Here is a 27587-nt window from a genome sequence, read left to right as displayed (position 1 = left end):
AATCTGCACCTAATTTTTATGGAAGAAGGGTGAACTGGATTAGGGGTGTTTGTGGTAAAGATAGTAGAAAATAGCCCAGGGTTGGGGTCAGGATCCAGAAAGTATGAGTGACCAAGTTTAAAATATAAAAATGGAGATCTGCAGGGAGAGTTCAGTGACAGAGAGTACAGTTGAGCTGAGACGTTGCAAGACAGAGAAGAGGCCAAATTCTCCAGTAGTTCCAGAATGTTTCCCTGAGCTTTGTGTCAAGGAAGAAGAGGCAGAAACTGGATTCTTAGGGCAAACAAAGCACAGGTCCTCAGCAAGGAGGCACACAGGATGAGCAAGCAGGGGGAGTTAATATAGAGAAGGTCCCCTTCTCTTGTGACATCCCCTTAGAATAGATCAATATAGGCCAATGTATTTATCAGCAACATTCTATATTATTCAGGATTTCTATTTTCTGGTAGGTTATCTTTTGGGTTTCTGGATTTGAATTTTAGAAGTCTTGATTTCTAGGGTTTTCAGTCACTAATGTTTGTATTTTTCCCGACTAAGTAATGAAACCTTGCATTTCCTGAAACAGAATGGTAAAACTCACAAAATAGCTGTCTTTTCATCAGGAACACATGGAGGTGAGGGAGTTTCTACCTTTCCTAGGAAAAAAAAAACAGGAAAAAAAAAAAAAAACAGGCAAAGCAGCTTGACAGCCTGCAGTGGGTTTTCTGTAGGGGGAAAAAAGTCAAAATGAACATCTAATTAAAGACAGGGACAAACAGAAGGAGACACTTCGGATTGGCTTAGTCCTGCACTGGCTTGAAGGTCTGCCATCCACTGTGTTTCTGTATTTACACTGCTGTTTGATAGTGAACATCCTTTTAAAGACCTTCACCAGGTTTTGCTTTCTTCTCTAGAATTTGGAGAGTTAGTTTTCCCACTAGAGCCTTCTATCCTTGTTCCAGTCTCTGGTGCCCAGTTTCATTGCTAGCTTCATGATTTACAGATCTCTTAACTGAGATCTCTTTCAAATATAAATAACCACTGCACTCATTCATTAACCCTATTTCCGGTGCGTCTGTAATCATTACCTGGTAAAAACTGGTTTCAAAAGAGGCCTCTAGTAATCTGATAGTCACAAAGCCCTGGGGGACATTCCGTCCTATCAGAGAATTTAGCCATTTCCTTTGATCATCTCAGCTCAACTGTAATCTCCCTCACCAGACTCTCCCCACAGACCTCCATTTGTAGCTCTTCACTCTTACTTTTTGGATCCTGACTCTGCAGAATTTTTAGTTGTGGGGTTCTATTTCCAAATAGAACTGACTCCAGTCTGCCCTCTCTCTACCAAAGCAAAACCCACTTTTTGGTATTCACTAATCCCTCAAAGGTGACTGACTATGTGCTGCTTAATACAACTATTACACACTAGATCGTGCCCTGCCCCATTAGGCTTATGATCTTAGGCATATAATGCTACCTCTTCACGTATAAATGTTCCAGTCTATGAAACACCTAACGTAGGGTAGTCGTTAAAAGCACAGTATGTAATAAGTGAAAATTGCCTGTCACAGTGAGACGTCATACTGAAAGTATCAACTAATGTTAGATAGTCTGATTTTAATTATCACATACAATTTTAAATATCAGTAATAAAAATAAAAATGTTTTGGTCCACTGGATAAAATTAAGTGGCCTTCCCTAATGTTAGACATCATTTATTATTGTAGTAAAACACAATCTGCACGTATGTGTGCATGAAGGTAGATGTGTAAAATTATAATAGATAGCACAGAGACAAAGCACTGGAAGTGAAAACCAGCTCTAAAACTCAAAGCCATATGAAGCCATTACAATGGTGATTCCTGAATTACTTACCAATATGACCAAATGTGTGAAAAACTGCATCTCACAGACCTTATAGGAACTCATCATCTCTCCCTACCTCCCTTTCCTGTGTCTTCTTTATGGTAAGAAATGGTCACCTTCCTAGAAAACCAAGATCCACATTCACAGCTTTTCATTGTCCTCATATAAAACCTGGCAGCATTTAGCTACACATTAGAATTATAATTTGTTTGCAAACTGTTCTTTCATAACTTGTCACTGACCAAACAGTGCTAGAAATTCTAAACATGCTGGTCTATTACTGCCCAACACTAAGGACCTACCATCATTTTCCAAATAAATACCAAATTTCACCACTTAGATTCATGGTATCACACTGCCTGGTCCTAATTTACTCTTTGGATATTATTTCTATCAGCTATGTGTTCCAAGTTAACCTCACGGGGGTGGGGGGGGTCACCATTTTCTGCTGTTCACGCACTCTCTATTTTCTTTTAAATTCTGCATAATCTGCTATGCTTGGTTCTCTTTAGTTATTCATTAGGATAACTAAATGCCCAGTTCACACGCTGGTGGGCACTTTAGGATGCTTCGTTTTGGATGCAGGAATGCTCTCTTTCTTCATCACCAGTAGTACAGGCATGCCTACGACAGCATTTCCAATCACTCCTCAGTGCACAAGGTAAATCACATCCAGGAAATAGCATTGGCTTGCTGCACCTATAAGCACATTGCTTTATTTTAGCCACAAACTGAGGTCCGGCATCCAACCTAGGAACTGTGAATCCAGGTTCATCAGAGGAGACCTTCTGGTGAATACTACAACACAGCTGTGAGTCATAGAACCCACTGCCTCTTTGAAATAAGACCAGGAAAGGGGAGCTATCAGAGAAAGTAGAGCTGTAGCTGGCAGAAAAGTACCTTAAGTCTTCTTAGTTACATAAAATCTGAGACTCTATAATTAAATTCTTTTTTTTTTAGATTTAAAACCTTTAGGGGCAAAAAAATATAATTAATGAACATCTATAAATCTTTTGTGGTTTTTATATCTGTATTATATTTGAAATGAATATTTTGAAAATAAAATTATAAGCAACACAAATAGTAGATTTTGTAGGCATAACTTCAGTGAACCCCTCTCAAACAATTGGATAATGAAAGTTTATAACTTAAGTTGATTGAAGCAATATTGTTTGTTCCTTTTCTTTAATTAATTTATAGCAGTGGAAGGATTTATGAGATGCTACTTGAACAGTAACTTCCCCTGTCGTTTCTTCTATTCCCTATCATTTCACTCTGCTTAAGTAGGACTTTTTACTATCTTTTTTCAAAAGCGTTTCAGACATGCATTTTTTATTATTCAGCAATAGGAGAACTTTGGCTCTAATCTTGACATAACCTTGACAGTTATGTTTTAAATCTTTCACATCTTCATTCACACTAATCAACCAAGCAAGTCCTTGCCAAGTAAGGGCAGGGTTGTTCAAGCTTTGACTGAATGAAGCACTTTATTCTGGTAAGGTGGAGGAAATAATACCATATTCTAAACTGCTTGAAGAATGATATTTTCTCTGTGTCTGTGTCTCTGTGTCTGTACCTAGCTAGAGTCATTAAGTTCATTATAATGATGTGGATCTTTAAACACAGATGTTGACTATTAAAGTCACCTGTCAACAAATACTAACTGTGGTACATTGCCTCACCTCATCGCCATTTTCTTTTCAGTACTAGTGTCTGAACCTAGGCCCTCAGTTGTGCTAGGTGAGTGCTATGCCATTGATCCAGATTCCAAGTCCTACATGCGTTGTTATAAAGTTATGTAGGCTAACTAAGGCTGGCTTGCTTAGTCTTGCTTAGTCTTGCACTGGGTCTTACACACGAGAAACTCACAGTAGTTAACGCTGATCTTAACACAGGGCTTATTCTATTCAGGATGTTGGGAAGGGGGGCAGCAATGAATGAGCTACGAGAGTACACACTTTTAGAGCCAGAATGTTTCAGGGGCACAAAGCTCCTCTACCAACAGTTTCCACATGTGCACAAGCAGTCACAAGCAATATGACTAGTTTAAAGTGGCAAGAGGTAGAGGTAGTGACATGTGTATCCCCCAGCCAGGCAAGAACACACCAAGAAAGTTCACATAACATTCTCCAACTGTTACTCACATTAGCAAGGTTGTTGCAGAAGGAACAAAAAAAAAATTGAATGTAGAGAGCTAGCAAATTCATACAGGATTACATTCATTTGCAAAACTAATTCATATTGATTTATACTCTGTTGGAAAGATTTTTTAAAAAGTCAGCATGATAGTTATTTCTGTCTTAAAGGATTAATATTGCACTGTTATAAACATTCTTAAAAATTCTTTAAGTAAATGCCATTTTGAATAAGTGAAATACAGTACATTCTTATATTAGCAACACTATCTTAAAGTACTACATACAACCACAGTAAAGAAAAATACTTGCTGAAAGTAAGGTTTCTTTTTCTGATTTTTAAAAATTACCTGAGGTAGGCCAGTGAGATGGCTTAGGGCTTTCAGTGCTTGCTGCAAAGCCTAAAAAAACCTGAATTTAATCCCCAAGATACAAATGGTGGAAAAAGAGGGCCTCAAGCCCTGAAAGTTGTCCTTCTATCACCATACACACAATGTGACAGACGTGATCATGTGCACAGACACAAATACAAAAAGTAAATGATGTTACAAAAAATTAAAAGATAAACAAAAGTTATCTAAGGCAAGCTTCATAGTGTAGTTCACTTCAACCTAGTCCCCAGTATTGTCACATTGAGGCCAAGAACTTTAAGTTTATTTTTATTTTGACTTAGTGACTTTCCTTCTTCAAAGGTAGACAATTTTAAGGAATAACTGAATACTGAAATTGACTAAAAGGGTCTTTTTATTAGCCCAGCAATGACAATTAACCAGCTACCTCCAACATGAAAGCTAGAATCTATTTTAGACTTCTCAGTGAGGCAGAAGTCATCACATTGACCTATATTGCATCTACATTCTTTCTGAAAAAACAATCAATGGAGTACTATTCAGCCATTAGAAACAATGAATTCATGAAATTCCTAGACAAATGGATGGAACTGGAGAACATCATCCTAAGTGAGGTAACCCAGTCTCAATCATGGTATGCACTCACTGATAAGTGGATATTAGCCTAGAAATGTGGAATACCCAAGACATAATCCACACATCAAATGATGTCCAAAAAGAATGGAGGAGTGGCCCCTGGTTCTGGAAAGGCTCAATGCAGCAGTGTAGGGCAATACCAGAACAGGGAAGTGGAAAGGAGTGGATGGGGGAACAGGGGGAGGGAAGAGGGCTTATGGGACTTTCGGGGAGTGGGGAGCCAGGAAAGGGGAAATCATTTGTAATGTAAATAATGTAAATGTAAATAAAACATATATCGAATAAAAAAAAAAGAAAAGAAAAGACAATCAAATGACTTGGTTCAACAACTGCAAAAACAACATACAGAAATATTTGTTGTAAGAACATTGGTTATTTTCCATGTTTATTAGTGATGGTATTGAAAGCAAGACACTGGGTTCTACTGTATGAACTGTCCCCTAATCTAATATGTGTCCCTGGGTTATTTACTTATCACCTTTAATATCCTAACCTACAAATGTAAGAAAATACCATCAGGTTCATAGAAGGATTCAGTGAGTCAGCATGTACACCATACTTAGAGTTGTATATAGTCAATACAAAATCACGTAAGCTGGGGCCACTATGTGCAGTTGTATCATCATAGTCATGAAAATAGATTCCATGGGGATGGTTCAGACAGAAATGAAATACCTTCCACATTCTAGAATTCATCTTATAATTCATAGTTTAATTACTAAGGGTCTGATTTACTTATAGAAAAATGCATTGGAAGATTCAAGACATGAAATTGAAATATTGATCAACTCTGAAAAAATTGGAGATGTTTTTCAGTACCAAATATCAATCCAAGATTTGATTTTTCTATAAAGAACATCTAAGCACATCTAATTCATTACTATATAAATTCACTTTCACGTGGTCAACAGTGCAGGTAAACAGATCTCTGGTTTTCTCTCAAACTGAAGGCTTCTTTCTCAGTGGCATCTGCAGTAACTACAGTGTTCATATTTTTCTCAGAAAAAGCATTTTCTGCTGTACTTGGTTTTCACAGAGTTGTCAATCATATTTGACTAACTTCATTCAAAAGGTTCATATATTACTTTTCTCACTGAATATTTTCAAGAACGCACTACTGGATCTTCAAAATAAAACACTGGATACCCTAAAAGGAAATCAGACAGATTGGAGTTTACAAAAGCTATTATTTCTGTATGTGGAAAGTATTAATTTCCTTACCTCTTAGAATGTGCCTGTAAAATGTATCATGAAGTTTTCTAGAATATTAAACCAGTTACTTGGAACACCAAATGTCGATGACTTTGAGAACTAATTATTTTATATTTTATAAAATTATATCTGAAAATAATCTATAGTAGCCTATTAGCTGCTTGAATATTTCCAGTATTGTTTTTATGTTCATAAGTGGTAGGTGCACATTTTAATGATCCAGAAATAATTTGCAGTTCATAAATGTTCATTTGTAACAGAACACTTTATTTGATATAATAAGCAGTTACAGTAGATAGGCTAAAATGATTACTTCTTTTACTGCACACAGTTGTATAGGCACTGACAAACTGAATTGTTTTATAAAAGTAGGGATTAAGAGAGAGTTGGAGAATATGAGTAAGCAGTGCTTCCTGCAAACCTAAAATCCTGAGTTCAGTCCCCGAGACACACATGGTGGAAAGGGAGAGCCCCAAGTCCTAAAAGTTGTCCTTCAATCTCCACACACACACTGTGGCAGACATGATCATGTGTACAGACACAAATACAAAAAGGACAATTGCTTGAACTCAGAAAACAATTGGTAACTGGTAGCCCCTTCAAATATTAAAGACAAATATAGTAACAAATAAATAAATCACTCAATAAATGAATCAAAAAACTTAAGCAAATAAAAAATAACCAAAACATTAGTAGAAGCCTGAAGACAAAATATTATAGCTAAATAGACTTATTATTGAGGTCATGATGATGAATATTTAATCTGATATGTTAATGGATTTTATATGGACATAGCAGTGTTATCAATGGAAAAGTAATTTTGTGTTTTCAGAGACTAGTAGCAGCACTAACTCTTACTGGATAAAAGTGAAATACATCAGAGAAAAACTGATGAAGCCCTTGCCCCCTTACATCAAGGAAACTTGGTTATTTTCATGGTTTTGGTAACCCTGTGAAAAGAAAATTAATGGGGATGAAATATACCCCAGATGTTATGAACACTTATTCTTGTAGATGACTAAAGTGCACTGGCCAACACCAGGGCATCAGCTCACAATCATCTGCAGCTCCAGTTCTACGGAATCACTGTCTTCTGGCTTCTGCTGTCACACATATGATAGATAGATAGATAGATAGATAGATAGATAGATAGATAACAGTAATATGTAGATTACAGGCAAACACTCACATACATAAAAATAAATTAACATTAAAATATAAAAATGGCAAAATTTCTATGCTATATACTGTCAGTTTGTAGATCATTCCAAGAAATCTATTTTGTCCTTTTTTTTGTCAGTGTCACAGGGGAGGAAACGCATCTTAAGATAATATCTACAGTTCATGGATAGCATAATATGAGGTTGTAGTCTTGTTTAAAATTATTGTCATTTGTGAAACTCTTTAATAATTTAAGTATACTTTTGTTATGTCATATTAAAACTATGTTTATTTTATGACTGGAAATTATGTATTTTTGTCTGTTGAACTGGAATGCTGTCCTACTCTGAGCTGATTTATTGTAAATCTAGCCAATGAGATGGGATTATTTTAAAGATAATTAGTTAAAAAAATGGAATTCCCATTTCAAATGGCATCAACAAAGTAACCATAACATTTTGATAGTTTTTAAAGTTTTACTTTACTTTATATGGAAATTTCTTAGCTACACATTCCTTATCAAAATTAACAAACTGAAATAAAATAATGGTGAACCTAAAATTTTGTAAAAATATTACACAGTGGTAGTTGGCCTCATCACTGAATTTTGGAACTTTAGAAAATACAGTTTAATTATGGGAATGTATAATACATACACAATTGACTAAAAATATATAAGGAAGAAATTATAATTCACAAAGAAAAAACAAAACTTTTCGATTCATTTAGGGCAGGCCAATAGCTCAGAGACTAAAGGCACTTCCTACCAACCCTGACTATATGAGTTTAATTCCAATATCTCATATGGTACAAAGAGAGAAGCAATTCCAATAACTTTTGCTTTCCAAATGCATTGTGTGATACATGGGTAATCATGTGTGTACAAACACACACACACACACACACATACACACATACACACATACACACATACACACAGAAGTCATATGTGGTTGGAATAAATAAAGACCTCATCTAGAACATTTGAATAATAATTTATCCAAAGACTAAACTTTTATTTCAGCAATCCAGTCACCCTGGCAAGAATATGGACATCTCATAGTTAAAGCTTGACCAATTAAGAGATGAAGGCAAGTTCTGTAGAGAGCCTTATTGAGGTGCCATGCCACTTGGCAGGAACTTGACATCAACCAATGTGAAGTTCCTCTCCCAGCCTTTGAGTGGGAATTCCTGTTAGCCATAATCTCCTCCACCTAGGGTGGAGTGCTCAGACCAAGGTGAAGCCCATTGTTCTTCAAGGACCTGGAGTTTCCTCTGAGAAACATGAGCCACCTGAGATGCAACTGAACTGGTTCTGCTGAGAAACTTCCAGCCTTTGGGGAAGGGTTTTCCCCTGCCTATATATTTGGAGTTCTTCCAATATAAACTTTGAGGCCTTGAACAGCAATGTTGTCTTGGTCTCCATCTCTTTTTGCCACCTTCCCATACCTCCCCAGCTTCCCTTCCAGGTAACCGGTTGGATGGAACTGCAGGCCATCCAATCACCCTGGCAAGAATATGGACATCTCAAAGTTAAAGCTTGACCAATTAAGATACGAAGGCAAGTTCAAGAAAGGTGTGTATATACACAAAGTAGAACTTAAGAAATAATCTACAGAACTTTCATTCAAGTTCTGGATGGAAAAGCCATAAGTGGAACAATGTGTAAATAGCTTGTCTTTCAGCTTGGTGGGGGATAGACCTGAGTAAGCCGGAGGGTCAAGGACACCACAGGAAGACATACAGAGCCAACTAACCTGGGCCCAGGGGGACTCACAGAGACCGAGCCACCAGCCAGGGAGCATGCGGGGCCTGTACCTAGACCCCCTACACATTTGTAGCAAAAACATTCAGCTTGGTCTTTCTTCATGTGATTCCCCTAACAAGTGAAGCGGGGCTTGGGGGGCTGTCTTAGTCTCTGTTCCCAGTCATTGGATCCTCTTCCCCTAACTAGATGGCCTGGTTGGGCCTCAGTGGGAGAAAAATGTGCCTAGTCTGGCTAGGACTAGATGCCTCAGGGTAGGGTGGCACACAAGGGTGGTTCCCCTTCTCTGAGGAAAGGGGGAGAGGCAATGAGGAGAGAGATTTGTAAAGGTGAGACTTGGAGGAGAAGAGAGAGGGAGGACTGTGATTGGGATGTAAAGTGAACAAATCACTGGAAAAATAAAACAGAAAAAGGAGGAGCTCTTATACAGAATTGGGTTGAGATGCAGATGAGCAATGGATATGGGAATATGGTGATAGTGAAAATGATGCAGATAGAAGATTATTTATGTGTTGGTTATTAAAAAATAAATAAAAGAAAGGAAAAATGAGTTTACTCATTAATCCATTTATCCAACTAAGTTATTACTTATATAAGCATATATTTTATACTACTTGTATGACTGTATGTGCTATTTACAGTGTATATTAATTCCAATACATTGGCTACTTGTTAGGATATAGGAATATAAAGGAGGGAAAGAGAATCAACATGCTGTCTGTTATCCATAAGCTTATAGTGGAAGAAGGCAGGATGTATATATTTGGTGTCCACCAAAATTATAAATTTATAGCTCCTTCCTGTTGAGAGAAAAGTTGTGGTGCTATGAAAATATACCACATTGTGATAGTGTTACAGTGCAGAAATGCAGTCTGTGAAGAAACTGGTTTCAAGAGGCAGGGCTGTGAAGGTATCCCAGCCATCGTGGGAGCATGTATGAAAGCCACGGGTACTTCTCTCTAACTTGGGGGGAGAACACATGAAAGCCATGACTACTTAATTTGGGGCTCACAGTTCTAGAGGGTTAGCATCCATGTCCTATGCATGGGGAGCAGAGCAGCAGGCAAGCATAGCACTGTGAAAATAGCTGAGAGCTTACATGCAATCCACAAGTAAAAAGTGGAGAGAGCTAACTGGAATAGCATGAGGTTTTGAAATCTCAAATCCCAGCCCTCATGACACACCTCCTCCATCAAGGACAGATCTCCTTAAACTTTCTCAAACAAATCCTCAGAGACTAATCATTGCACATATGCTCCTTCGGAAGTCATTCTCATGCAAACCACACCAGGTACTTCTGCCAGAGGGGAGGACAAGCAGGAAAGCCGCAAGCACTTCTTAGAGTATCTCTTCTCCTCTTCAACAGAGAGCTAAATTAACATATTTCACTAGCATAATTCCCTTATTTACCCTTTATGTGAAACTTAATCCCCATCACAGAAAAATACTATTTTTTCTTTTTTTTTATTGGCTATTTTCCTTTATTTACATTTCAAATGTTTCCCCTTTCCGGGTCTCCCCTTTGGAAACCCCCAATCCCATCCTCCCTCCCTGTGACTCTGTGAGGGTATTTCCCTACACACTCCCACCTTCCTGCCCTGCCATTCCCCTACATTCGGGCATCCAGCACCCTCAGGCCCAAGAGCCTCTCCTCTCACTAATGTCCAACATGGCCATCCTCTGTCACATACGCAGTCAGAGCCATGGGTCCCTCCCTGTACTCTTTGGTTGGTGGTCCAGTCCTTGGGAGTTTGGTGTGGGGGAGGGAATCTGGCCAGTTGACACTGTTGCTCCCTCCATGGGGCTGCAAACTCCCTCAACTCCTTCAGTCCCTTCTCCAACTCCTCCATTGGGGATCCTGCACTCAGTCCTATGGTTGGCTGTGAGCTCTGTATTTATCAGGTTTGGCAGACCCTCTCAGCAGACCACCTTATCAGGCTCCAGACAGCAAGCATTTCCCAGCATCCACATTAGCATCCAGGTTTGGTGACTGTATATGGCATGGATCCCCAGGTGGGGCAGTCTATGGATGGTCTTTCCTTCAGCCTTTGCTCCACACTTTGTCTCCATATTGCCTCCTGTGAGTATTTTGTTCTCCTTAAGAAGCACTGAGGCAGCCAAACTTTGGTTGGTCTTCCTTCGTGGGCTTCATACGGTCAGTGAATTGAATCTTGGGTATTCTGAACTTTGGGGCTAATATCCACTTATCTGTGAGTGCATACTGTGTGTGTTCTTTTGTGACTGAGTTACCTCACTCAGGATGATATTTTTAAGTTTCATCCATTTGCCTGCGAACTTCATGAATAAAAACACTTTTTAACAGAACAGACTGTACTCAATTGTCTGATGCCAACTATAGAGTGTCACGGTTTTCCAGGCATACTGAAGGCACCAGGGAAGTTTCATAGAATTAGTCTGATAAGGACATCTCAGATTTGCATAAAAAGGATGAAATGAATATGTTATATGTGTGCAAGGGAGGCAAGTTGCATGATCTCACTGTAGTGAAAGACCTTGTTTGAATTAACAGTGCGGTAAACTAATAAAGAGCCTTGAGAGCCAAGCAGACAAGTGCATTCCTCATAAGGAAATCGAAAAAATATAGTTTCAGAACATTAACATGACCATAGGAAATGCCCATTTTGCTCCAATAAAGAAAAGATCTACTCCTGTATGCTACATGAAAAGCAAGATTATTAGTTCTATATGGCAGTCCAATTGTCAGACACTTTCAAAGCATAATATATTGAAGAATTTTTCATAAGTTGAAGGTAGAGATACACTATTATATGCTAAAATAAATGTGTATAGCCAACATCATGTGAATGATGCTGATCTGTACTGGTCAAGGGTATCTTTCATAATCCAATTTCAGATATGAACCACCCTATCATGCTTAAAGGAACAAGTACAATACTTTGGAACATAAACACTGGTATAGGACCTGTTCATTTTCCTTAAGTTGTACATGGGAAAAATGGCTTTGGCAAAGCTGAAACATACATGTCTTCCCTCTTCAGATATATGCAAGATGTAGACATTTGCGTCCTGCTCTTTCACTGAAGTTAAATTCCCAGAAGATACAACCTAATCACTTTTTATTTGGCCTCATCCCATTATCTGCTACACCTGGTATGTGCTTAAGAAAAGTAACACGAAGTGAAAACGAACAAATACCTGGGTAAGCATTCTAGCCGCTGACCACAGCTAAAATATTCCTGGTCAAGGGAAAAACACGCCCAAGTTTCTATGTGACCTAGAAAGATCCTGGAGGCACATTCCCACTTGCTCTTTGTGGTGATTATAACTGGGAGTCAACTCTGCCCATCTACACTGTTTGACCATGAGAACGGATGTGTTTCACATCTGCAATCTTTTAGCTTCAGGCGAAGCAGATCACTTTCAGTAATGTGATTGTGTCTCATCCAATCAGATAAAGGTCTCAGAGTAGAAGCAGAGGTTTTCTGGAGACTGAAGAGCTCTGCTATACACTGAAACACAAGAATCCTAGTTGCCAGAGTTCTACCTAACAGGCAGGTGAGCAAGTTTCATAAAATGAACCTTCTCTAAAAAATACAAATATATAAATTATATTGTGTCTGTTTACATTAGACTAAAAGTATCCAGAATCACTAGAACAAGCCATGCAAGACAGGTGCCAACATAAAAAACCATTCCCATTGCCTGAGTACCTATATACCCACGCATGGATGACCAAAATTGATCTACGTTCTAATTATTTAAAAGTATTTTAATTGAAAGCATCTGTACTGGGTTTTTTGTTTGTTTGTTTGTTTTGTTTTGTTTTTTCTGCCCAATTTTCTCTGTAAAAGGCCATAGTCTAAGCTAAACCTCTTTTTTCCAGGCACACTCTTCAAGACAGAGCGAAAGCCCACTCTTGGTCCCCAGAATCCTGACCTTTCTCAGGGTCCTGAGTGTTCTTACCACAACATTCTGTTTGCACAGCAGAGCCGATTCGTGGGCTTGTTAAATGTACCCCTTTCTCCTGGCACTTCTGCTAAAAACGCCCCACAAAGCCATATGCACACTCAGTCTCGACACAGTTTTAAAACAGCTTCTCTCTTATATATGTCAGACACCACATTTATGAGAGTTCCAGTCTTAGTATCATTAGAAAATGGCACATGGGACTTTTAACCCACACAAGTAATGGTAATCATATATTTCACATAACTTCAGAATTTTAGCAAAGAATTCAATTGTTTTCCTAACTCTGAGTTTATTTGGGATTAGAAAAGATTTCTTTATTTTCATCATGCTTTAAAAGTCTTTTCCCTTATGCCTAATTTATTTTAAATTCATGTCATTTATCATAGGTATACAAGTAGGCTCCCAAGGGAAGAAATTACTAGGAAATACGTGTCTCCCCCTCCACTCCTGCTTCATTACTGAAACCTTCCTGTTAGCAATTCAAGAAAGAAGAGGAAGAATTTAAAAATAAGAACGAGAAGGCTGGAATATCTGGAATGTATCCACTTCAAAACCAGGAACTGTGGAACGATAGAGGGGAAACGGCCCACATGATGCCCGCACGACCATGTGCTTTGCTTCGGGCTCTTGAAACACAGGAAATTCTAATCCAAAGAGAAATGCTTCTGGTTATTATCCCTATAAAGATCCTTAGAAATAGCACATACTCTGTACCCGAAGACTCAAGTGTGATAAAAAGCAATCAGCCTTATACACCCTCACCATCATGAACAATTTAAAAAAAAATGTGGATCTGTGTAGGGAAACAGGAGATGGCACATTCCAGAAGTCGTTAGAATGGGAAGGTGGAGTGAGTTTGTTTAGCTTAGAGGAAGTGACAGAATGACTCTTGCTTTGACCTCCATCCTCCAAGTAAGCCTTCACTGCTCTCACTTACGCACCCCTGCCAACTTTGAATACCTATAATCCAAATGCCACTTGTTTCTCTCCTTTCACTCTCCTTGAGCATTTTACTCATGTCAGTGGACAAAATTCAGATTAGGAAAAAATTTTCAGACTATGAAATAGCCAAGTAGAGCAACATTTGATGGAATTAGAGCCTGGAATCAGGACAGTTGCATGCATGCAAAGTAGTTAACATAAAAAGGACAGTCAAGTCATTGTTTTAATGTGTGTGTGGATGTCCGGGGTTTTCAGGTATGTATATGATCATATGTGTGTGATCATGTGTATGTTCTTATATGCTTTAATGTGTATATATTCGTGTGTGTATGTGTTCATGGGTATGTGTCCATGAGTATGAGATCACATGTGTGTCCATGTGTGTGAGATCATGAGCGTTTTCATATGTGTATTCATATGTACCTTTTATATGTGTGTGTTCATGTGCATGTATTGATGTGTGTATGATCATATGCATGTTCATATATGTATTCATGTGTGTGTGTTCATGGGTATATGTCCATGTGTATGAGATCATATGCGTGTGCATGTGTGTGAGATCATGTGTATTTTCATGTGTGTATTCATGTATGTGTTCTATATGTATGTGTTCATGTGCATGTATTGATGTGTGTATGATCATATGTGTTCATGTGTGTGTTCATATGTGTATGTATTCATGTGTGTGTGTTTATATGTGTACAAGTTCAAGTGCACTAATGTGTCTGGGTATATAAAAGTCAAAAGTAAACATTAGGTGTCTTGCCCAGTTGCTCTCCACCTTTATTTTGTATACAATAGTCAGGCAACTATATATTGATTGACTGGTTGTTTGGTTGATTGACTGGTTGAATGTGGTACTGACTGATTTGGGGTCAATCTGGTCCAGGTTGACCATTCAGCAGACTCCAGGAATCTTTCTTTCTTGTCTCCAAACTGCTGAAGTCCCAGGCACATGCAGCAGCTTCTGGCTTTTAGGTGGATGCTGGAAATCTGAACTCAGGTCCTCATGTTATATGACAAACACTTCACAGACCAAGAAATCACCCCAATCCCCCAAATTCAAGTCACTCTTGGGTAGTAGTAATTTATTCAGTCTCACCAAGAATCTTCATGTCCTTGTTTTAGAAAAGATTCAGGTGGAAAATAAGAAAATTCTAAGCCCTTTGCCCTGACAGGGCACGTAGTACAAGCAAACAATGATTTATAACATTTCAAGTGGAGATTTAGTACAGACATGGGATGTTACTGGAATTCAGACCCTAGACCCTAGCATGGGATTAAGATGCTGCCATGAGTTTAAATTTGCACTGAGCTTTGAAGGATCTGCTACAAACCAAGTGATGGGAAGATAGGCACTTCCAGAGAGGATGTAGCATCTAAGGCAATGACTTCTGGGATCACTATAATAAAAACAAATGCATCTGTACTTTGTAACAGAAAGCTTCAAGATGAAAGTACCCTGAAGAGGGCTAGAGGACTTCTTGAAATTCAAATTTATCACTCCTTCCTATACTCCACTTAAACTTCTCTTACTTAAAGAAATAAAAAAAAATCTTCTGTTCATTTATTGCATTACACCAGTATTTTCTGTGTCATTAAACACTGGAATTGACTCTTCAGAAATGTTCTGGAATCCTTCCATTCCTATCTTCTGTAGAGAGCTAGAATCCTGTGCTGTTTATCCTATTAGAGTTGTAAGCGGGTCTTGCAGTACATATTGTCCTGTCCCTGTAATACTAACCTGTCACACCACTCCAGATTTACACACCCTCTGACATATGGACATTTCAAATTCTGAGCCTGTGCTGGGAAACAGGAGGTGTCACATTCCAGAGGTCCATAGACACTGAAGGTGGGGCAGGTTTGTCCTGGTTTAAGGAAGTAACACAATGACTGTCCTTTGACCTGCATTCTCCCAGTCCATTCTTCCCATCCCAGGACACTACATCCAAACCAGGACTCCTGCAGATGGAGAAGCTGTCCCCCAATGCCACACACTGGGGCATGGCGTAAGAAACATGGCCCAGAAGGCTCAGTTAGTAACGTGCTTGTCCTGAGAGCACAAGACCTGTGTTCAATCCCTTGAGCACACACTGAGCACACACTGAGCAACAACCAAAAAGTCAAGTATGGTGGCGCACACTTGTAATCCCAGTGCTGGAGCTACGGAGGCGGGATCAGTGGAGACAACTCTGCTAGGCAAGTTCTAAGTCAGTGAGACACTCTGTCCCCAAAAAGATGGGTAGAACCTTTAATGCTGCCCTTTGGCATTTACATATACACAAAAACAAATATGAACACAGAGAAAAAGAAAAGTAAAATAGTTCAAAATAGTATTTTTGTCTTAATATTGCTTAAAGTTTATATACTTATAGTAAAAATATCTTTAACGATTCCTATAATGACTCGAATTAGTGATGTTTACTTTTAAAATTAAGCATGAGTTAGAATGTAACCCGTTATGCTATATAATTCATACATTGTAACTTTTAAATGTTTCATCCATTAGTAAGTAGTTTAATATTCCACAGTGTTTACATATAATACAATATTTTAAATTTTTAAATCAAATTTCTATCATTGAGGCATTTGTACCATAGACAATATTTATTTAGGTGTGTGTGTGTGTGTGTGTGTGTGTTTGTATGTGTGTGTGTGTGTGTGTGTGTGTGTATTACCCATGTGCATGTATTTGTACCACATGGATGCCTAGAACCTACAGACAAGTAGAGGGTATCGGATCATGTGGAACTGTAGTATGGATGGCTATAAGCCACAAGTGGGTGCTGAGAAACAAATCCAGATCCTATACAAGAGTAGTAAATGTTCTTATCTGCTGAACTCTCTCTCCAGGTCAGCAATACACTTTTTTAAAAATTTAGAATCCAAATATAAAATGTAGTGTTACAAAACGCATTGGCTTTGACACCTATGAAGTATATTCAGCCATTGCCAGAAGTATATTACTCTAATCTAGTGTTTCTAGGATTTCCTGAGTTTGGCTAGTGGGTGTTTTCTTTCTTTTACTCACCTGTTTCTGATAGGAGGACACTTATTTCCTTGGTGGGTTTTCCTGAATGTCTTTGAGAAAGTATTGTACGTAGCAAGGAATATGCACTGGTATTTTATATGTTTCGACTTACTGTGCTAGTAACTAGTATCTCCACAAAATAAACAACACTGAAAATGACAGACATATAAGAATAGTCTTCCAAATGAGCAACAGCCCGGAGATTAAGGGACCACGGTTACTTGTGCCATTCTTGATTTGGCTCGATTTTACTTGCAATCCTGATGTAGGTTTATGTTACACTATTTGCCAGTGCTGCAAAAACAAACAAAGCCACCAACTACAAAAACACACAAACATTCAGACACAGCAATAAAGACCCACTAACACAGTCACAATTCCGAACTAATTCCAAGAAAGGGCTTACATCAGAGAACTGGTGCTCAATCAGGACAACCTGTCTGCCTTGAGTTAATGAGGAAGGCTTATTGCTGGGCTTCTCATGTTAAATCAGGAGACTAGATTCAGCTTATTAAACACTTCCTGAGCACAGAAGGTTACTAAGTTTCATCAGCTGAATAGTGTCATAAAAGAAGGCAACACATCTGGAACGTATTTCATTATGATGTACTGTACATTCTAAACAGACTGTATTCAAAAAAGTCATGGAAAAGCCAATGGATCTTGAATAAACAATTTACTGGAAGCAGGGAACCAGCAAACTATGAAGAAGCCACTACACATTTAGGCAGACATGTATTAGGGCATCACACTAGACACAGAAGACCTTTTGTACCAAAGAGTTATGGGTTGACTTGTTCTTCAACTATCATAAGTTACTGGCAAATGCCTCCTTTCAGGTTCTGCAATAGGAGGATCATTCTCTTTGAAACGGACTTACACCTAAAGGACATTTTCAGATGCAGTTCAATAGTAACACACTCTAGTAAGGAAAGGTTACATAGGGCAAAATAAAACACCCTGGTGATTGCTATAAACTAACAATAAACTTTGCACTGTGGTCTGGAAAACACTGTAAAAACTAAGCTATAAATACCCCAAGACGTCCAACAAGTCTAAGAATCTGGTGTATGGCAATGGGCCATAAATAGCTGGCATCAAAAAATCCTACGGTGACTCCTGGAATGAAGCATGCCTCAAGGAGCTGGAAATGCTTAGAAAGCCAGGAAGCAGGCTGTACAAAAGCCATGCTGTCAAACAAAGGGGCTCAGGAAATGGAGACATCACAGAAGAGGCCCAGGATTTGAAGAAATATAGGAGATTGCTGAGAGAAGGGCTTGATTTGATGGTAGGAGGGGAAATGAAGTGATTTACCAAGACATAGAGAAAATATAAAGGGATAAATAGATTCCATCTATAAGAAAGAAGCCTAATTGTTGAATATCAAAATATTTTTATTATAGCATCCAGAATTCTGGGATAGAAAGCAGTTATATTTCCTACTGCACAGAAGAAGTATCCCTCAGTCAGGGCTGAGCTTAGGTACAACTTAAGATTTAAATAATTACAGTAATAAAAACAGAGTTTGACAAATGTTACAAAATAGGCTTCAAGGGAAATGTCCAGTTCAGCAACCAACTGTTTTTTCTCTTTGAGATTATTGTTCATCTAACTTGACTCACTGGCTTAAGGATGCTATAAAATGTATACATGTATGCAGTTAGTCTAGTGATAGTGTCATGACAGCCAAGTGCAACCATGTTCCTGTCATCTCTGATGTCAATCATTAAGTACATTTTCTGCTACACACACTGACATTAAATCATCACTTAAATAGATCAACTGGTAGGTAAAAAAACAAACTACGCTTGTTCCCTTTCATGGAACAAGAACATGATTCACAACTCTCTCTGAAGTTAACTTTTCTTGAGCAAGTCACTTGAGGCTCTGTGTAAAACCTCCCAGAAGATGAACTGCACTTCTCCAAAACTGAAATAGAATGTATAGTTGAACAGCCTATGTGTAAATGCACTCATCCTCAAAATGATGCATGTCATACCTTGCATTTTCATTAACAAATTGAGATTCACAGTAGAAGGAGTAAGAGGATTGAGAGAGGAGGTGGTTGAGGGTCTACATTGTTTGAGAAACACAATGATACAGCAGGAACATCAGCCTGGCACATCCTCTATCACCTCTTCTACCTGACCAAGAAGCCAGAGCAGCAGCATTGAAGATGGACGAAACAAGATGAAGATGTACTGAGGTTCCTGTGCCTGGTCAGCCAGACACCAACTAAATAGATCCTGAGGCAGTGAGACAGCTCAGCAGGAAAAGCATTTACCAAGTAAGCCTGACATGGTATGGGGAAGGATAAAACTGTCTCCACACAGCACATACATTACTGATCAATGTTTACTATATACATAAATATATTATATAAATGTGTTTTAAAGAAATGAACAGAATACATATTCCTTCAAAACTTTCAATGCCTGCTAGTTAATAATTTTGCATCATGAAATAAAAAGCTCAGACTGATCTAGATAGGCTGACAGGCCATAGTGGAGAGACACAAAACCTCCTCATTACTATTCACCTGGAATTGACCTTGCAATGTTAGAGGAAATGCATAATACAAGATGCAAACTACTTTTCACAGAGAAGTATCCAGTTCATCATAAAAGCTGTTATTGTTGTTGGTAAAATTATGCCTCACCATTTGCGAAACATAAAGGAAAGAGGTACATGTGTTTATCAAAGTGCTAGAGACACCATCAATTTTAAATCTTTCTTAGAAAGACTTTCTTTGGAGGAAGAAATTTCTTGGGGTGATGGTATAAACCCTGCTCTTTTAAAATATTTACTTTATCGTATGTGTATAATGGTGTGCCTCAGAGTATGTATGTATGTGAACCATGTGCATGAATACATTTGCAGAGATCAGAAGAGAGTGTGAGATACTTGGAATGGAAGTTGAGATACAATGTGGGTGCTGGAAACCAAACTCAGGTCCTCTATAAGAGCAGCAAGTGCATCTAGCCACTGAGCCACCTCCCCAGACACTAGACATGCATTTATTCATTCATTTAGTCAGCCAGTGTTTGCTGAATATAGATAAGGTTGGCACTAGTAGTTTCTGGTAATTCAATACTGAACCAATTCCAAAAGACACATACAATTAAAACCTGTAGTATGTGTCATATCATAGAAGAACCCATATCTAAAACAATACATAATAGGGCAATTGACTTAGCACAGAAAACCAAGGAAAGTAACTTACATGTGGATATCTGGATCACAGAAGGGAGGGGGAAGGACAGAGCAGAAGGAGAAGGACAAGCATTACACTAGAGGAGACACAGGAAGTAAAGACGTGGGCATGGCTCAGGAAGCTGTGTCCATTTCATCTAAATTCACCGCAGAAGTAGAGCTTTGAGACAACTCCATGTGTTTATGATGTTGATATATTATATGTTTATCATATAAAATTATGAATATTGTATAAATAATTTAAGTCACGAAGTCATATTCAAAGTTCTAAGGAATTTGGCCAAACAGCCTCATTTCTAACCACTAAGGAGAAATATTTTTTAACATCTTTTAATATCATATGAATGATGTTTATAAGCATAGATGACCACTATCACTTTTCCTTTTAATGTATGACATGGGGAAACAATTTTTTAAAAAGGAATATTTTGTGGTTTACTGAAGCTTATGTTTTCATAAAACTTTCCTTTAGCTCTAAAATGAAGCCTGTTTCTTCCCTGGATGTTTTCACTTGGCCTCTCCTTGTTCCCACTGCTTCTCTCAGCCCACATTTCATTATTTATTGCTAACTGACACCCGTGCATAGTAAAGATCATATGGCTGATAAAGGTTCATGTCTTGTATATAAATCGGAGTAGGTTTTGTCAGTACCCAGTAAGGAAATCACGCAGAAGCTGTCAGTCATATAGTAGCCAAGGATACATTATCAAAATGATACACCTGTGACATCCAATCCAAAACCACGCTGCAAAGAGATGAGCTGACAGAGAGACGGGCTGATCTGAGCCTGGCTAGTCTGGATATCACTCCACTCACACATGATTAGGAAGTCGGATTTAAGAGGCTTTCCCTTGGTGAGGACAGAGCCATGCACTGTCAACAGCATACAGATATGTGAAAATCTTTTAATTCAGCTAATCTGAAAGTAATTCCATTTGGTTATTGAAAGTTATGTGTAGTGTTTGTACAATTTCCTTACTGTCACTAAAATATACTTCTGTGCTGTCATCTTAAATAGACAGGCTTCAAGTCAACCTGACTATTTACCTTGATGATTTTAAAATGAAAAAAAAAATGCATTTTTAGCATTCAATATTTCTGTAAAATCTCTCACTCACTTCATATATAGCCATTACATATAGGCTATATCTTAACAAAAGACTGTCAGAGTTTATTTTGTACCATAAAATTACAACATACACATACACACTCACACACATATAAGTATAGAACACTGATAGGTCATGCTACTATTAGTAATAAAGTTTCCTACTAAATAATAGCAAGATTATCTTTATAAGTATTGCTACTATTCTGAAAACTTCCCCACAGGCCCAATATCACTCTTGCACTATATTCATGAAAAGTCCCATAAAGGTGGACAAAGTGTCATTTCAGTACATATCAGAACTTGAGATAAAATCTAATCTATCCAACAAATCTACAAACTTGCAAATGAATGTGAGTAAATATTTAGTGGATATGCATATACAGGATAATAAAATGTTATGCATTCTATCAATGTTTATCAACACTGTTGTTCTACACCTTATCACCCTTCTTTGAAGAGACCAAGGATGCTTACTTAGGTAAGTAGTTACCAAGATAACATGAAGAGGTGGTGTACCACAGACTTGCTACTGTACCTTAATGTGATATGGAGACATGTAAACACTCAGTACTATTTCCTTACAAGTACTTCACTACTGTAGTAACCCCAAAATAAACTACTTATTACAAGACATACAGATTTAACCTCTTAAGTGCAGAAATACTAACCACAAACTCCAAGAAGAAAAGTCATAGAACGTTTTACATCAAAACAGGCCCAACTGGTAGTATATATAACAATATCTAAATCTAGTACAAAGCAAACTTATCTTCTTTACTGTTCTCTTCTCCAGATTTGCATCTTAAACCTTATAGGTCTTGCCATCCACAACCTACTAATCTTGCGAGCCCTTTAATAAAAGACTTATGTTTTGCCTACCTACTGACAGTTTTTCAGACAAAATCTAGTATTAAATGTTACTGTCATGCTCTGAACCCCTGACTCCTCAATAGGCCTGTAATCCCATGCAATCATGGTTGTTAACTCAGTATTTAAATATGTACATAAGATTTCTTCAAACTACCCAAGTGTTCCTGAAGAGTAGGGCATATAGCAAGAAGTCCCTGTGTCTCAAAACTCTCTAGACAACCCACTACTCAAGACAGACCTTTAATACAAATATTATGATGAATAATAGAGTACAATAAAAATGCAAATAACTACTACTGTAAGGTCATAAATTTCTACTTCAGGAATCTGATATCAACTAACAGTCCATAGTATTAGAAATACCTTTTAAGAAACAACCAACTTCAACAACATTAAGAATATTCCATGAATATGACTTCCAGCATCACAGTGATGGAACTATCTCTATGTTGCAACACTTGCTATGATATGAAATTCCATGCTTAAATGTGGTGTGGTCAGAATCCACCTGACACCAAGACACCCCAGCATTGTAAATGCACATTAAGTTAGTGGTAATGCATAGACAATAGATGGTGATAGAGAGAGATAATAGATAATATACACACGTATATATGTTCATATATCTGTATGTAATCAAACTCTTAACTCTATTCAAATGAATAGACTACTAGAAAAAGCTGCCCACACTGGGGCTTACCGCACAAACATTATTATTTTTTTTAAATCAAAACAGTTCTGGTCAGTTTCTAATTAAATCAAGTGAAGACAAATCACTCTGATAATAGGTTGACTGCTTTGTGTGTGTGTGTGTGTGTGTGTGTAACTACTGAAGATGCAGTCATGTGTAATATGGAATTTCAGTCTGATTTAAACAAACATTATATATGTCAGTCTTAAGGAAAATTCAGCTTAAAAATTAATTGAAGCAATGTCCCACGGTCACTGTCCAGTCAGCAGTTATATGGAAACATAGTTTGCTACTTCAAAGAACATAATAAATTTACTAAGGCACCCTGGTAGACACTGTCCCAGCTCACATCTAAGCTTCAAATTATGACCCTGTAATTGGCACCTGTTTAAAGCAAACACAAAGAGAAACCAAAACAAACTAATTGTTCTAAAGCCTAGATGAAGAGTACTCTAGGTTGTCCCCAGTAACTAGATTTTAAAGGAGAACACAAACTCACATAGCTACATCCTCCCAGGGGCTTTGAATAACACCTCTTCGTGTAAAATTGGTGAGCATTCTTTGAACAGCCTCAGGGAAAGGGAAGAATGGAGGGCGGGCGTGTGTTACATTTCAGAAAGAAAGAAAGTGCTGAACTGCGGTGGCTTGACCAGTGAAAGCTGCCAAAAGCAGGCGGGTTTTCTGTCCTGTCGTCCTAGTGGGGACCTGAAGAGGTGAGAGGAGCAGACAGCTGAGACTCTCAGAATGTCAGAGCAGGGATTCAGGACCTCCAAGGAGCACTTCTACCTGTTCAGAGGAGAGTCTATTTCAGACTTCCTTCTTTCGTTTTACAGAGCAGGTTCCAGAAGGTTTAAAAAAAAAAAAAAAGCAGAATTGCTTCTAGTTCCGAGCAGGAGGGGCTCAGCGTACACAGAAGGGAACCCCACAACTCTACCATAAATAGCCTTTCTTCTCACTCGGGATACTAGCCCCTTTGCATCAGTAAGGCGCAGCCTCCTCGCAGAAGCACCATTCACAAATCCCTAGGTCGCCCCTTCGCGCACGCTCCCTAGGCGCTGGTGCCGTGTGCGCGACTCCCTGAGACTGGATCCCAAAGGTGAGGGGCCTGGCAGCCACCTGCTGTCAGCACCGGGCTCACTTTCCGCCCCGGTGACCCGGCGCGAGAACACACGCAGGAGCACCCCACGCCCGCACCGCGCGATCCCCGGGTGCGCCACAAAGCAATCGGTCCACTCTGCGCGGCGGGCACCCGAGGCAGGGGCGGTCGGCGTGGAGCTCCCGTCTGCCCCACCGCACCGTCCCCGCCCCAGCTCCGCAACCGGAGCCCGCGCCAACTCTGCGACCGAGCCCCCCAGGTTGCAAGAGCCGGCCACGCCGCGCGGTGCCCACGCCCGCCGGGCGAGTCCTCCCGTAGGGCCCGCGGCCAAGCCGCGGCCAGTCACCTGGTCGCGCTCAGCCCAGGCCCCACGCGATCCGGGCGCACCGCGTCGCTACCTTGGAACTGCGGGCTAGTCCGACGCGGTGTCCACTCCGGCTCGGCCGCTGTCTTCAGCACTCCTCCCGCCGCTCCTGCCTGCGCCACCGCGGCTGCTCTGCCAGAGCTTCGCAGTCAGTCATTGCTGAGCGAGGATGGGAGCGGGCGGGGCGCGCGGCGACCGCGGGTGGGCGGCGGTGTGCGCAGCGGGGCCGCGGGGCGGCTGCAGCGAGCGCCTCCCGGGCAGGCCGCGCTCCCGGCGGCAGGAGGCGGCGCCGCGGCCTCCGAGTGGGTGACAGAGTCGGGCCGGGCGGGGGCAGCCTGAGGGCGGCGCCGGCCAACCGCGTCGCTGGCTTCCGCGCACGCAGCCTGGCGCGGCGACACGCGCACACCCGCGGCCGAATCGGGGGAGGGAGCGGAGTTCGCCGAGCGCCGGATCCCCGCGCGCAGCGAGTCGCTGGGGCAGGAAGGGGCGCGCGCGGCGGGATGTTGAACGCTGAGACAGCGCTGTGCTTGGGCTCTCGGAGACAGGGATATTGTCTTTGCCTTCCTGGAAATAGGGGTTATTGCGGTGTTCTGTCCTGGTTTCCTCCTGTCATCCGCCCCATGATCGTCTTGACAACTCTCTAGTTAACAAGGTAACAAGGAGCCGGCTTCCTTTCCTTTAAACAGGTCACGCCTCCCAATAACCGTTTGTGGCAGAATGGAAGCCTTGGGATTGGCTGGGAGGGGACACTTCTGCTTGCTCTTGTGGTCCTCAGTAGCATTCCAGAGTCCGTGATCAGCTTGACACCGTATGACTAGTGACCCTTTGGAGAAAATATATCTCTTTAGAGATGGAAATATTTCTTATGCTTGGTGCAGTTGTTTACCTAATTTATTTTCCGGTGATCCAGTCACCCCTTGCACCGCATCATTTCCTTTAAGGTTGTATTGGGACATGAAACAGTTTTCCATTCATCCTCTTTTTCATCCCCATTCCTTATATTTATGCCTTTAGCAGTCAGTACAACACATGGAAACCATTTAGCTCTCACAGAAACATTTAACCCATTCTGCTAGCATATAGGGCCATTTCGAGGTGCATCATCTATTGCTAAGGTCATACAGCAGAGTTTTTACTGGCACCTTTTATAAGCTTCTTTCTCAAAGTTTAAGTTCTTCATGGTCTGGTGTACTGCTTTGTTGGGAAGCAGACAGTGTGCTTGCGAAAGTCAAACAGCCTGCTCTTCAAGTATGTGTGCATTTTCTGGTTAATCTGTCTGACTCCTGCGATGTGACTGTGGAGGTGGGGTGTACAAGACGTGTACCTTTTGAATGAATATGATTGTGATTGCCATATGTTCTGTGAGAATAACTCTGCTATATATGTTTTATTATTATTATTATAAATTATTATTATATAACAAAACAAGGCACTCAGAAGGCAGGTGATAGCAAAGTTGATGCTGCATTTTTCTTCTTGTGTGGTTTATGGCAATTGCATGTTTAGCATTCGTCTACATACACCTGTGAGGATGTGTGTGTCTATGATGTCTCTGTGGCTGCAGACATGCACACTTCATACCTCTCTGTGGGTCCTCTCTGCCCACCTTGTTGAAACATGATGCCTTCAATTCTAGGTACTTGGGCTAGAGCAAATACAAGCTTCAAGGGATTCTCTGTGGTGAAAGGCCCAGGATTATGTAGGTTATCACACCCATTTGGGGTGGGCTTCTGGGGATCCCCCAGGTCAGTACAGGGTCAATACAGGTCATCACATCACCCTTGAACAAGCAGCACCAGTCACTGAGCCAGTATCTCACTGGAGATGTCCCCAGCCTCAAGCCTTTCAAGTAAATGTTGCTGTACCCAACTCTCCCATGCCTCATGCAATGAGTCTGTTAAGAATGGCTCATGCATGTCAAGACCAATAAGAAAGGACACAACCAGGATGTTCATTCTGCTTGCTGTCCATCCAAAACTACATCAGTCACAAGTCTTACACATTTCTTCAGAGCTTTAGGCAATTGTTAATAGGCTGACCCAAAATGCTCTCGAATGCCACGTGTCTTTTCTTTCACGGTGTAAGAAAGCCTTACAGTCTGATCACTTTTAGGAATGGGTAAGGACTTTTAAAAACCTGAAAATACTAGAAGCCATAGATGGAAAAGTGAGGAAAGTTTGCACCATAGTCTTCAGTAGGAGAAAGCTGTGGTTACTGCAAAAGGCAATTTTGTAGAGAAGTTGTTTCAAACATTTTCAACTGGCAAGTTACAAGCTGTAAATAGCCATTAGCTGTAAATAGAATTTTTAAAAGTCCTGTTCAGTTTTGTAGGACAGTGCTTGATATTGTTCAAGTTCTGACCATTTAATTCACTTGGTTCTGTCGATTTCATTGTCATCAGTAGTGATTATTACTCTATAATGCATACTTCAAAGTTATAGGAGATATTCCAAGGGCATTTTTTGGTAATCACAGCTGACTGCAGTTTTCACACTCACAAATTGCATTCATAATTGGTGAGAACCATGGCAATCTGTCAGTTGCCTTTTTCATTAAGACATTAAAACTACAAATTTCTTATGTCATGATTTTTTCCCAAATAAAAACTTGAGTTAATGTGCCCTGAATTCCACTAAATGATATGTGGAGTATGTGCCCTAAACCACAGTTCTGAAAAGTTGATTCATTTTCATTACTTTTTATTTTTCTTGAAAAGAAATCCCTATACTAGAAACCTCATTTATGAATTCTAATGGGCACTTGAGGAAGTTAGTAAATGAATTATTCCCTTTTAAGACTGCTTCATCTTTCAAGTGGAAATTCCCAGTTGCAACACGTTCAATGTTATAATTTTTGTTGTGATAGAAAAACAGAGAGCTAATGACTCTTTCCAGTTTGTTCGTTTTCATCTCTTCTGTGCGTGCTGCTGTTAGGTTCCCAAGTGTATCTAACTGGCACGTTGAATGAAGATTTGGCATTGCAGCATTTGATGAAAGCAGAAAAATTAGGTTGCCAGTTACATATGTGCCCCTTATGTGCACTGCATTCCCACCACAGTGATGAGCCAAATTAGACATTCCTAAGTATCACCACTAAAATCTAGAAGCAGAATTCAGAAAAGATAATAGAGATATTTTCTTTCTTTCCTACCCTGTTGCTAGTTATAAAATAATTTAGAAACTAAATTAACTTTAATATATTTACAAAACAA

At 39.6% G+C, this 27587-nt stretch overlaps 1 protein-coding gene across 1 annotated transcript in view; it reads right to left on the bottom strand.

Moving 5' to 3' along the window:
- Ccser1 (coiled-coil serine rich protein 1) overlaps positions 1-24671 on the bottom strand; it is a 650334-nt gene extending 625663 nt beyond the window's left edge. The window contains exon 1 of the mRNA XM_052173839.1: positions 24411-24671. The gene's annotated coding sequence lies outside the window, so the exon portion shown is untranslated. The remainder of the gene's footprint in view (positions 1-24410) is intronic.
- Positions 24672-27587: the final 2916 nt, after the last annotated feature.

This window comes from Apodemus sylvaticus, chromosome 2, assembly GCF_947179515.1.
Source record: "Apodemus sylvaticus chromosome 2, mApoSyl1.1, whole genome shotgun sequence".
In the NCBI taxonomy this organism is placed as follows: domain Eukaryota; kingdom Metazoa; phylum Chordata; class Mammalia; order Rodentia; family Muridae; genus Apodemus; species Apodemus sylvaticus.
The sequence above is the reverse complement of the archived record's forward strand: the minus strand, read 5'-3'. Positions and strand labels throughout refer to the sequence as shown.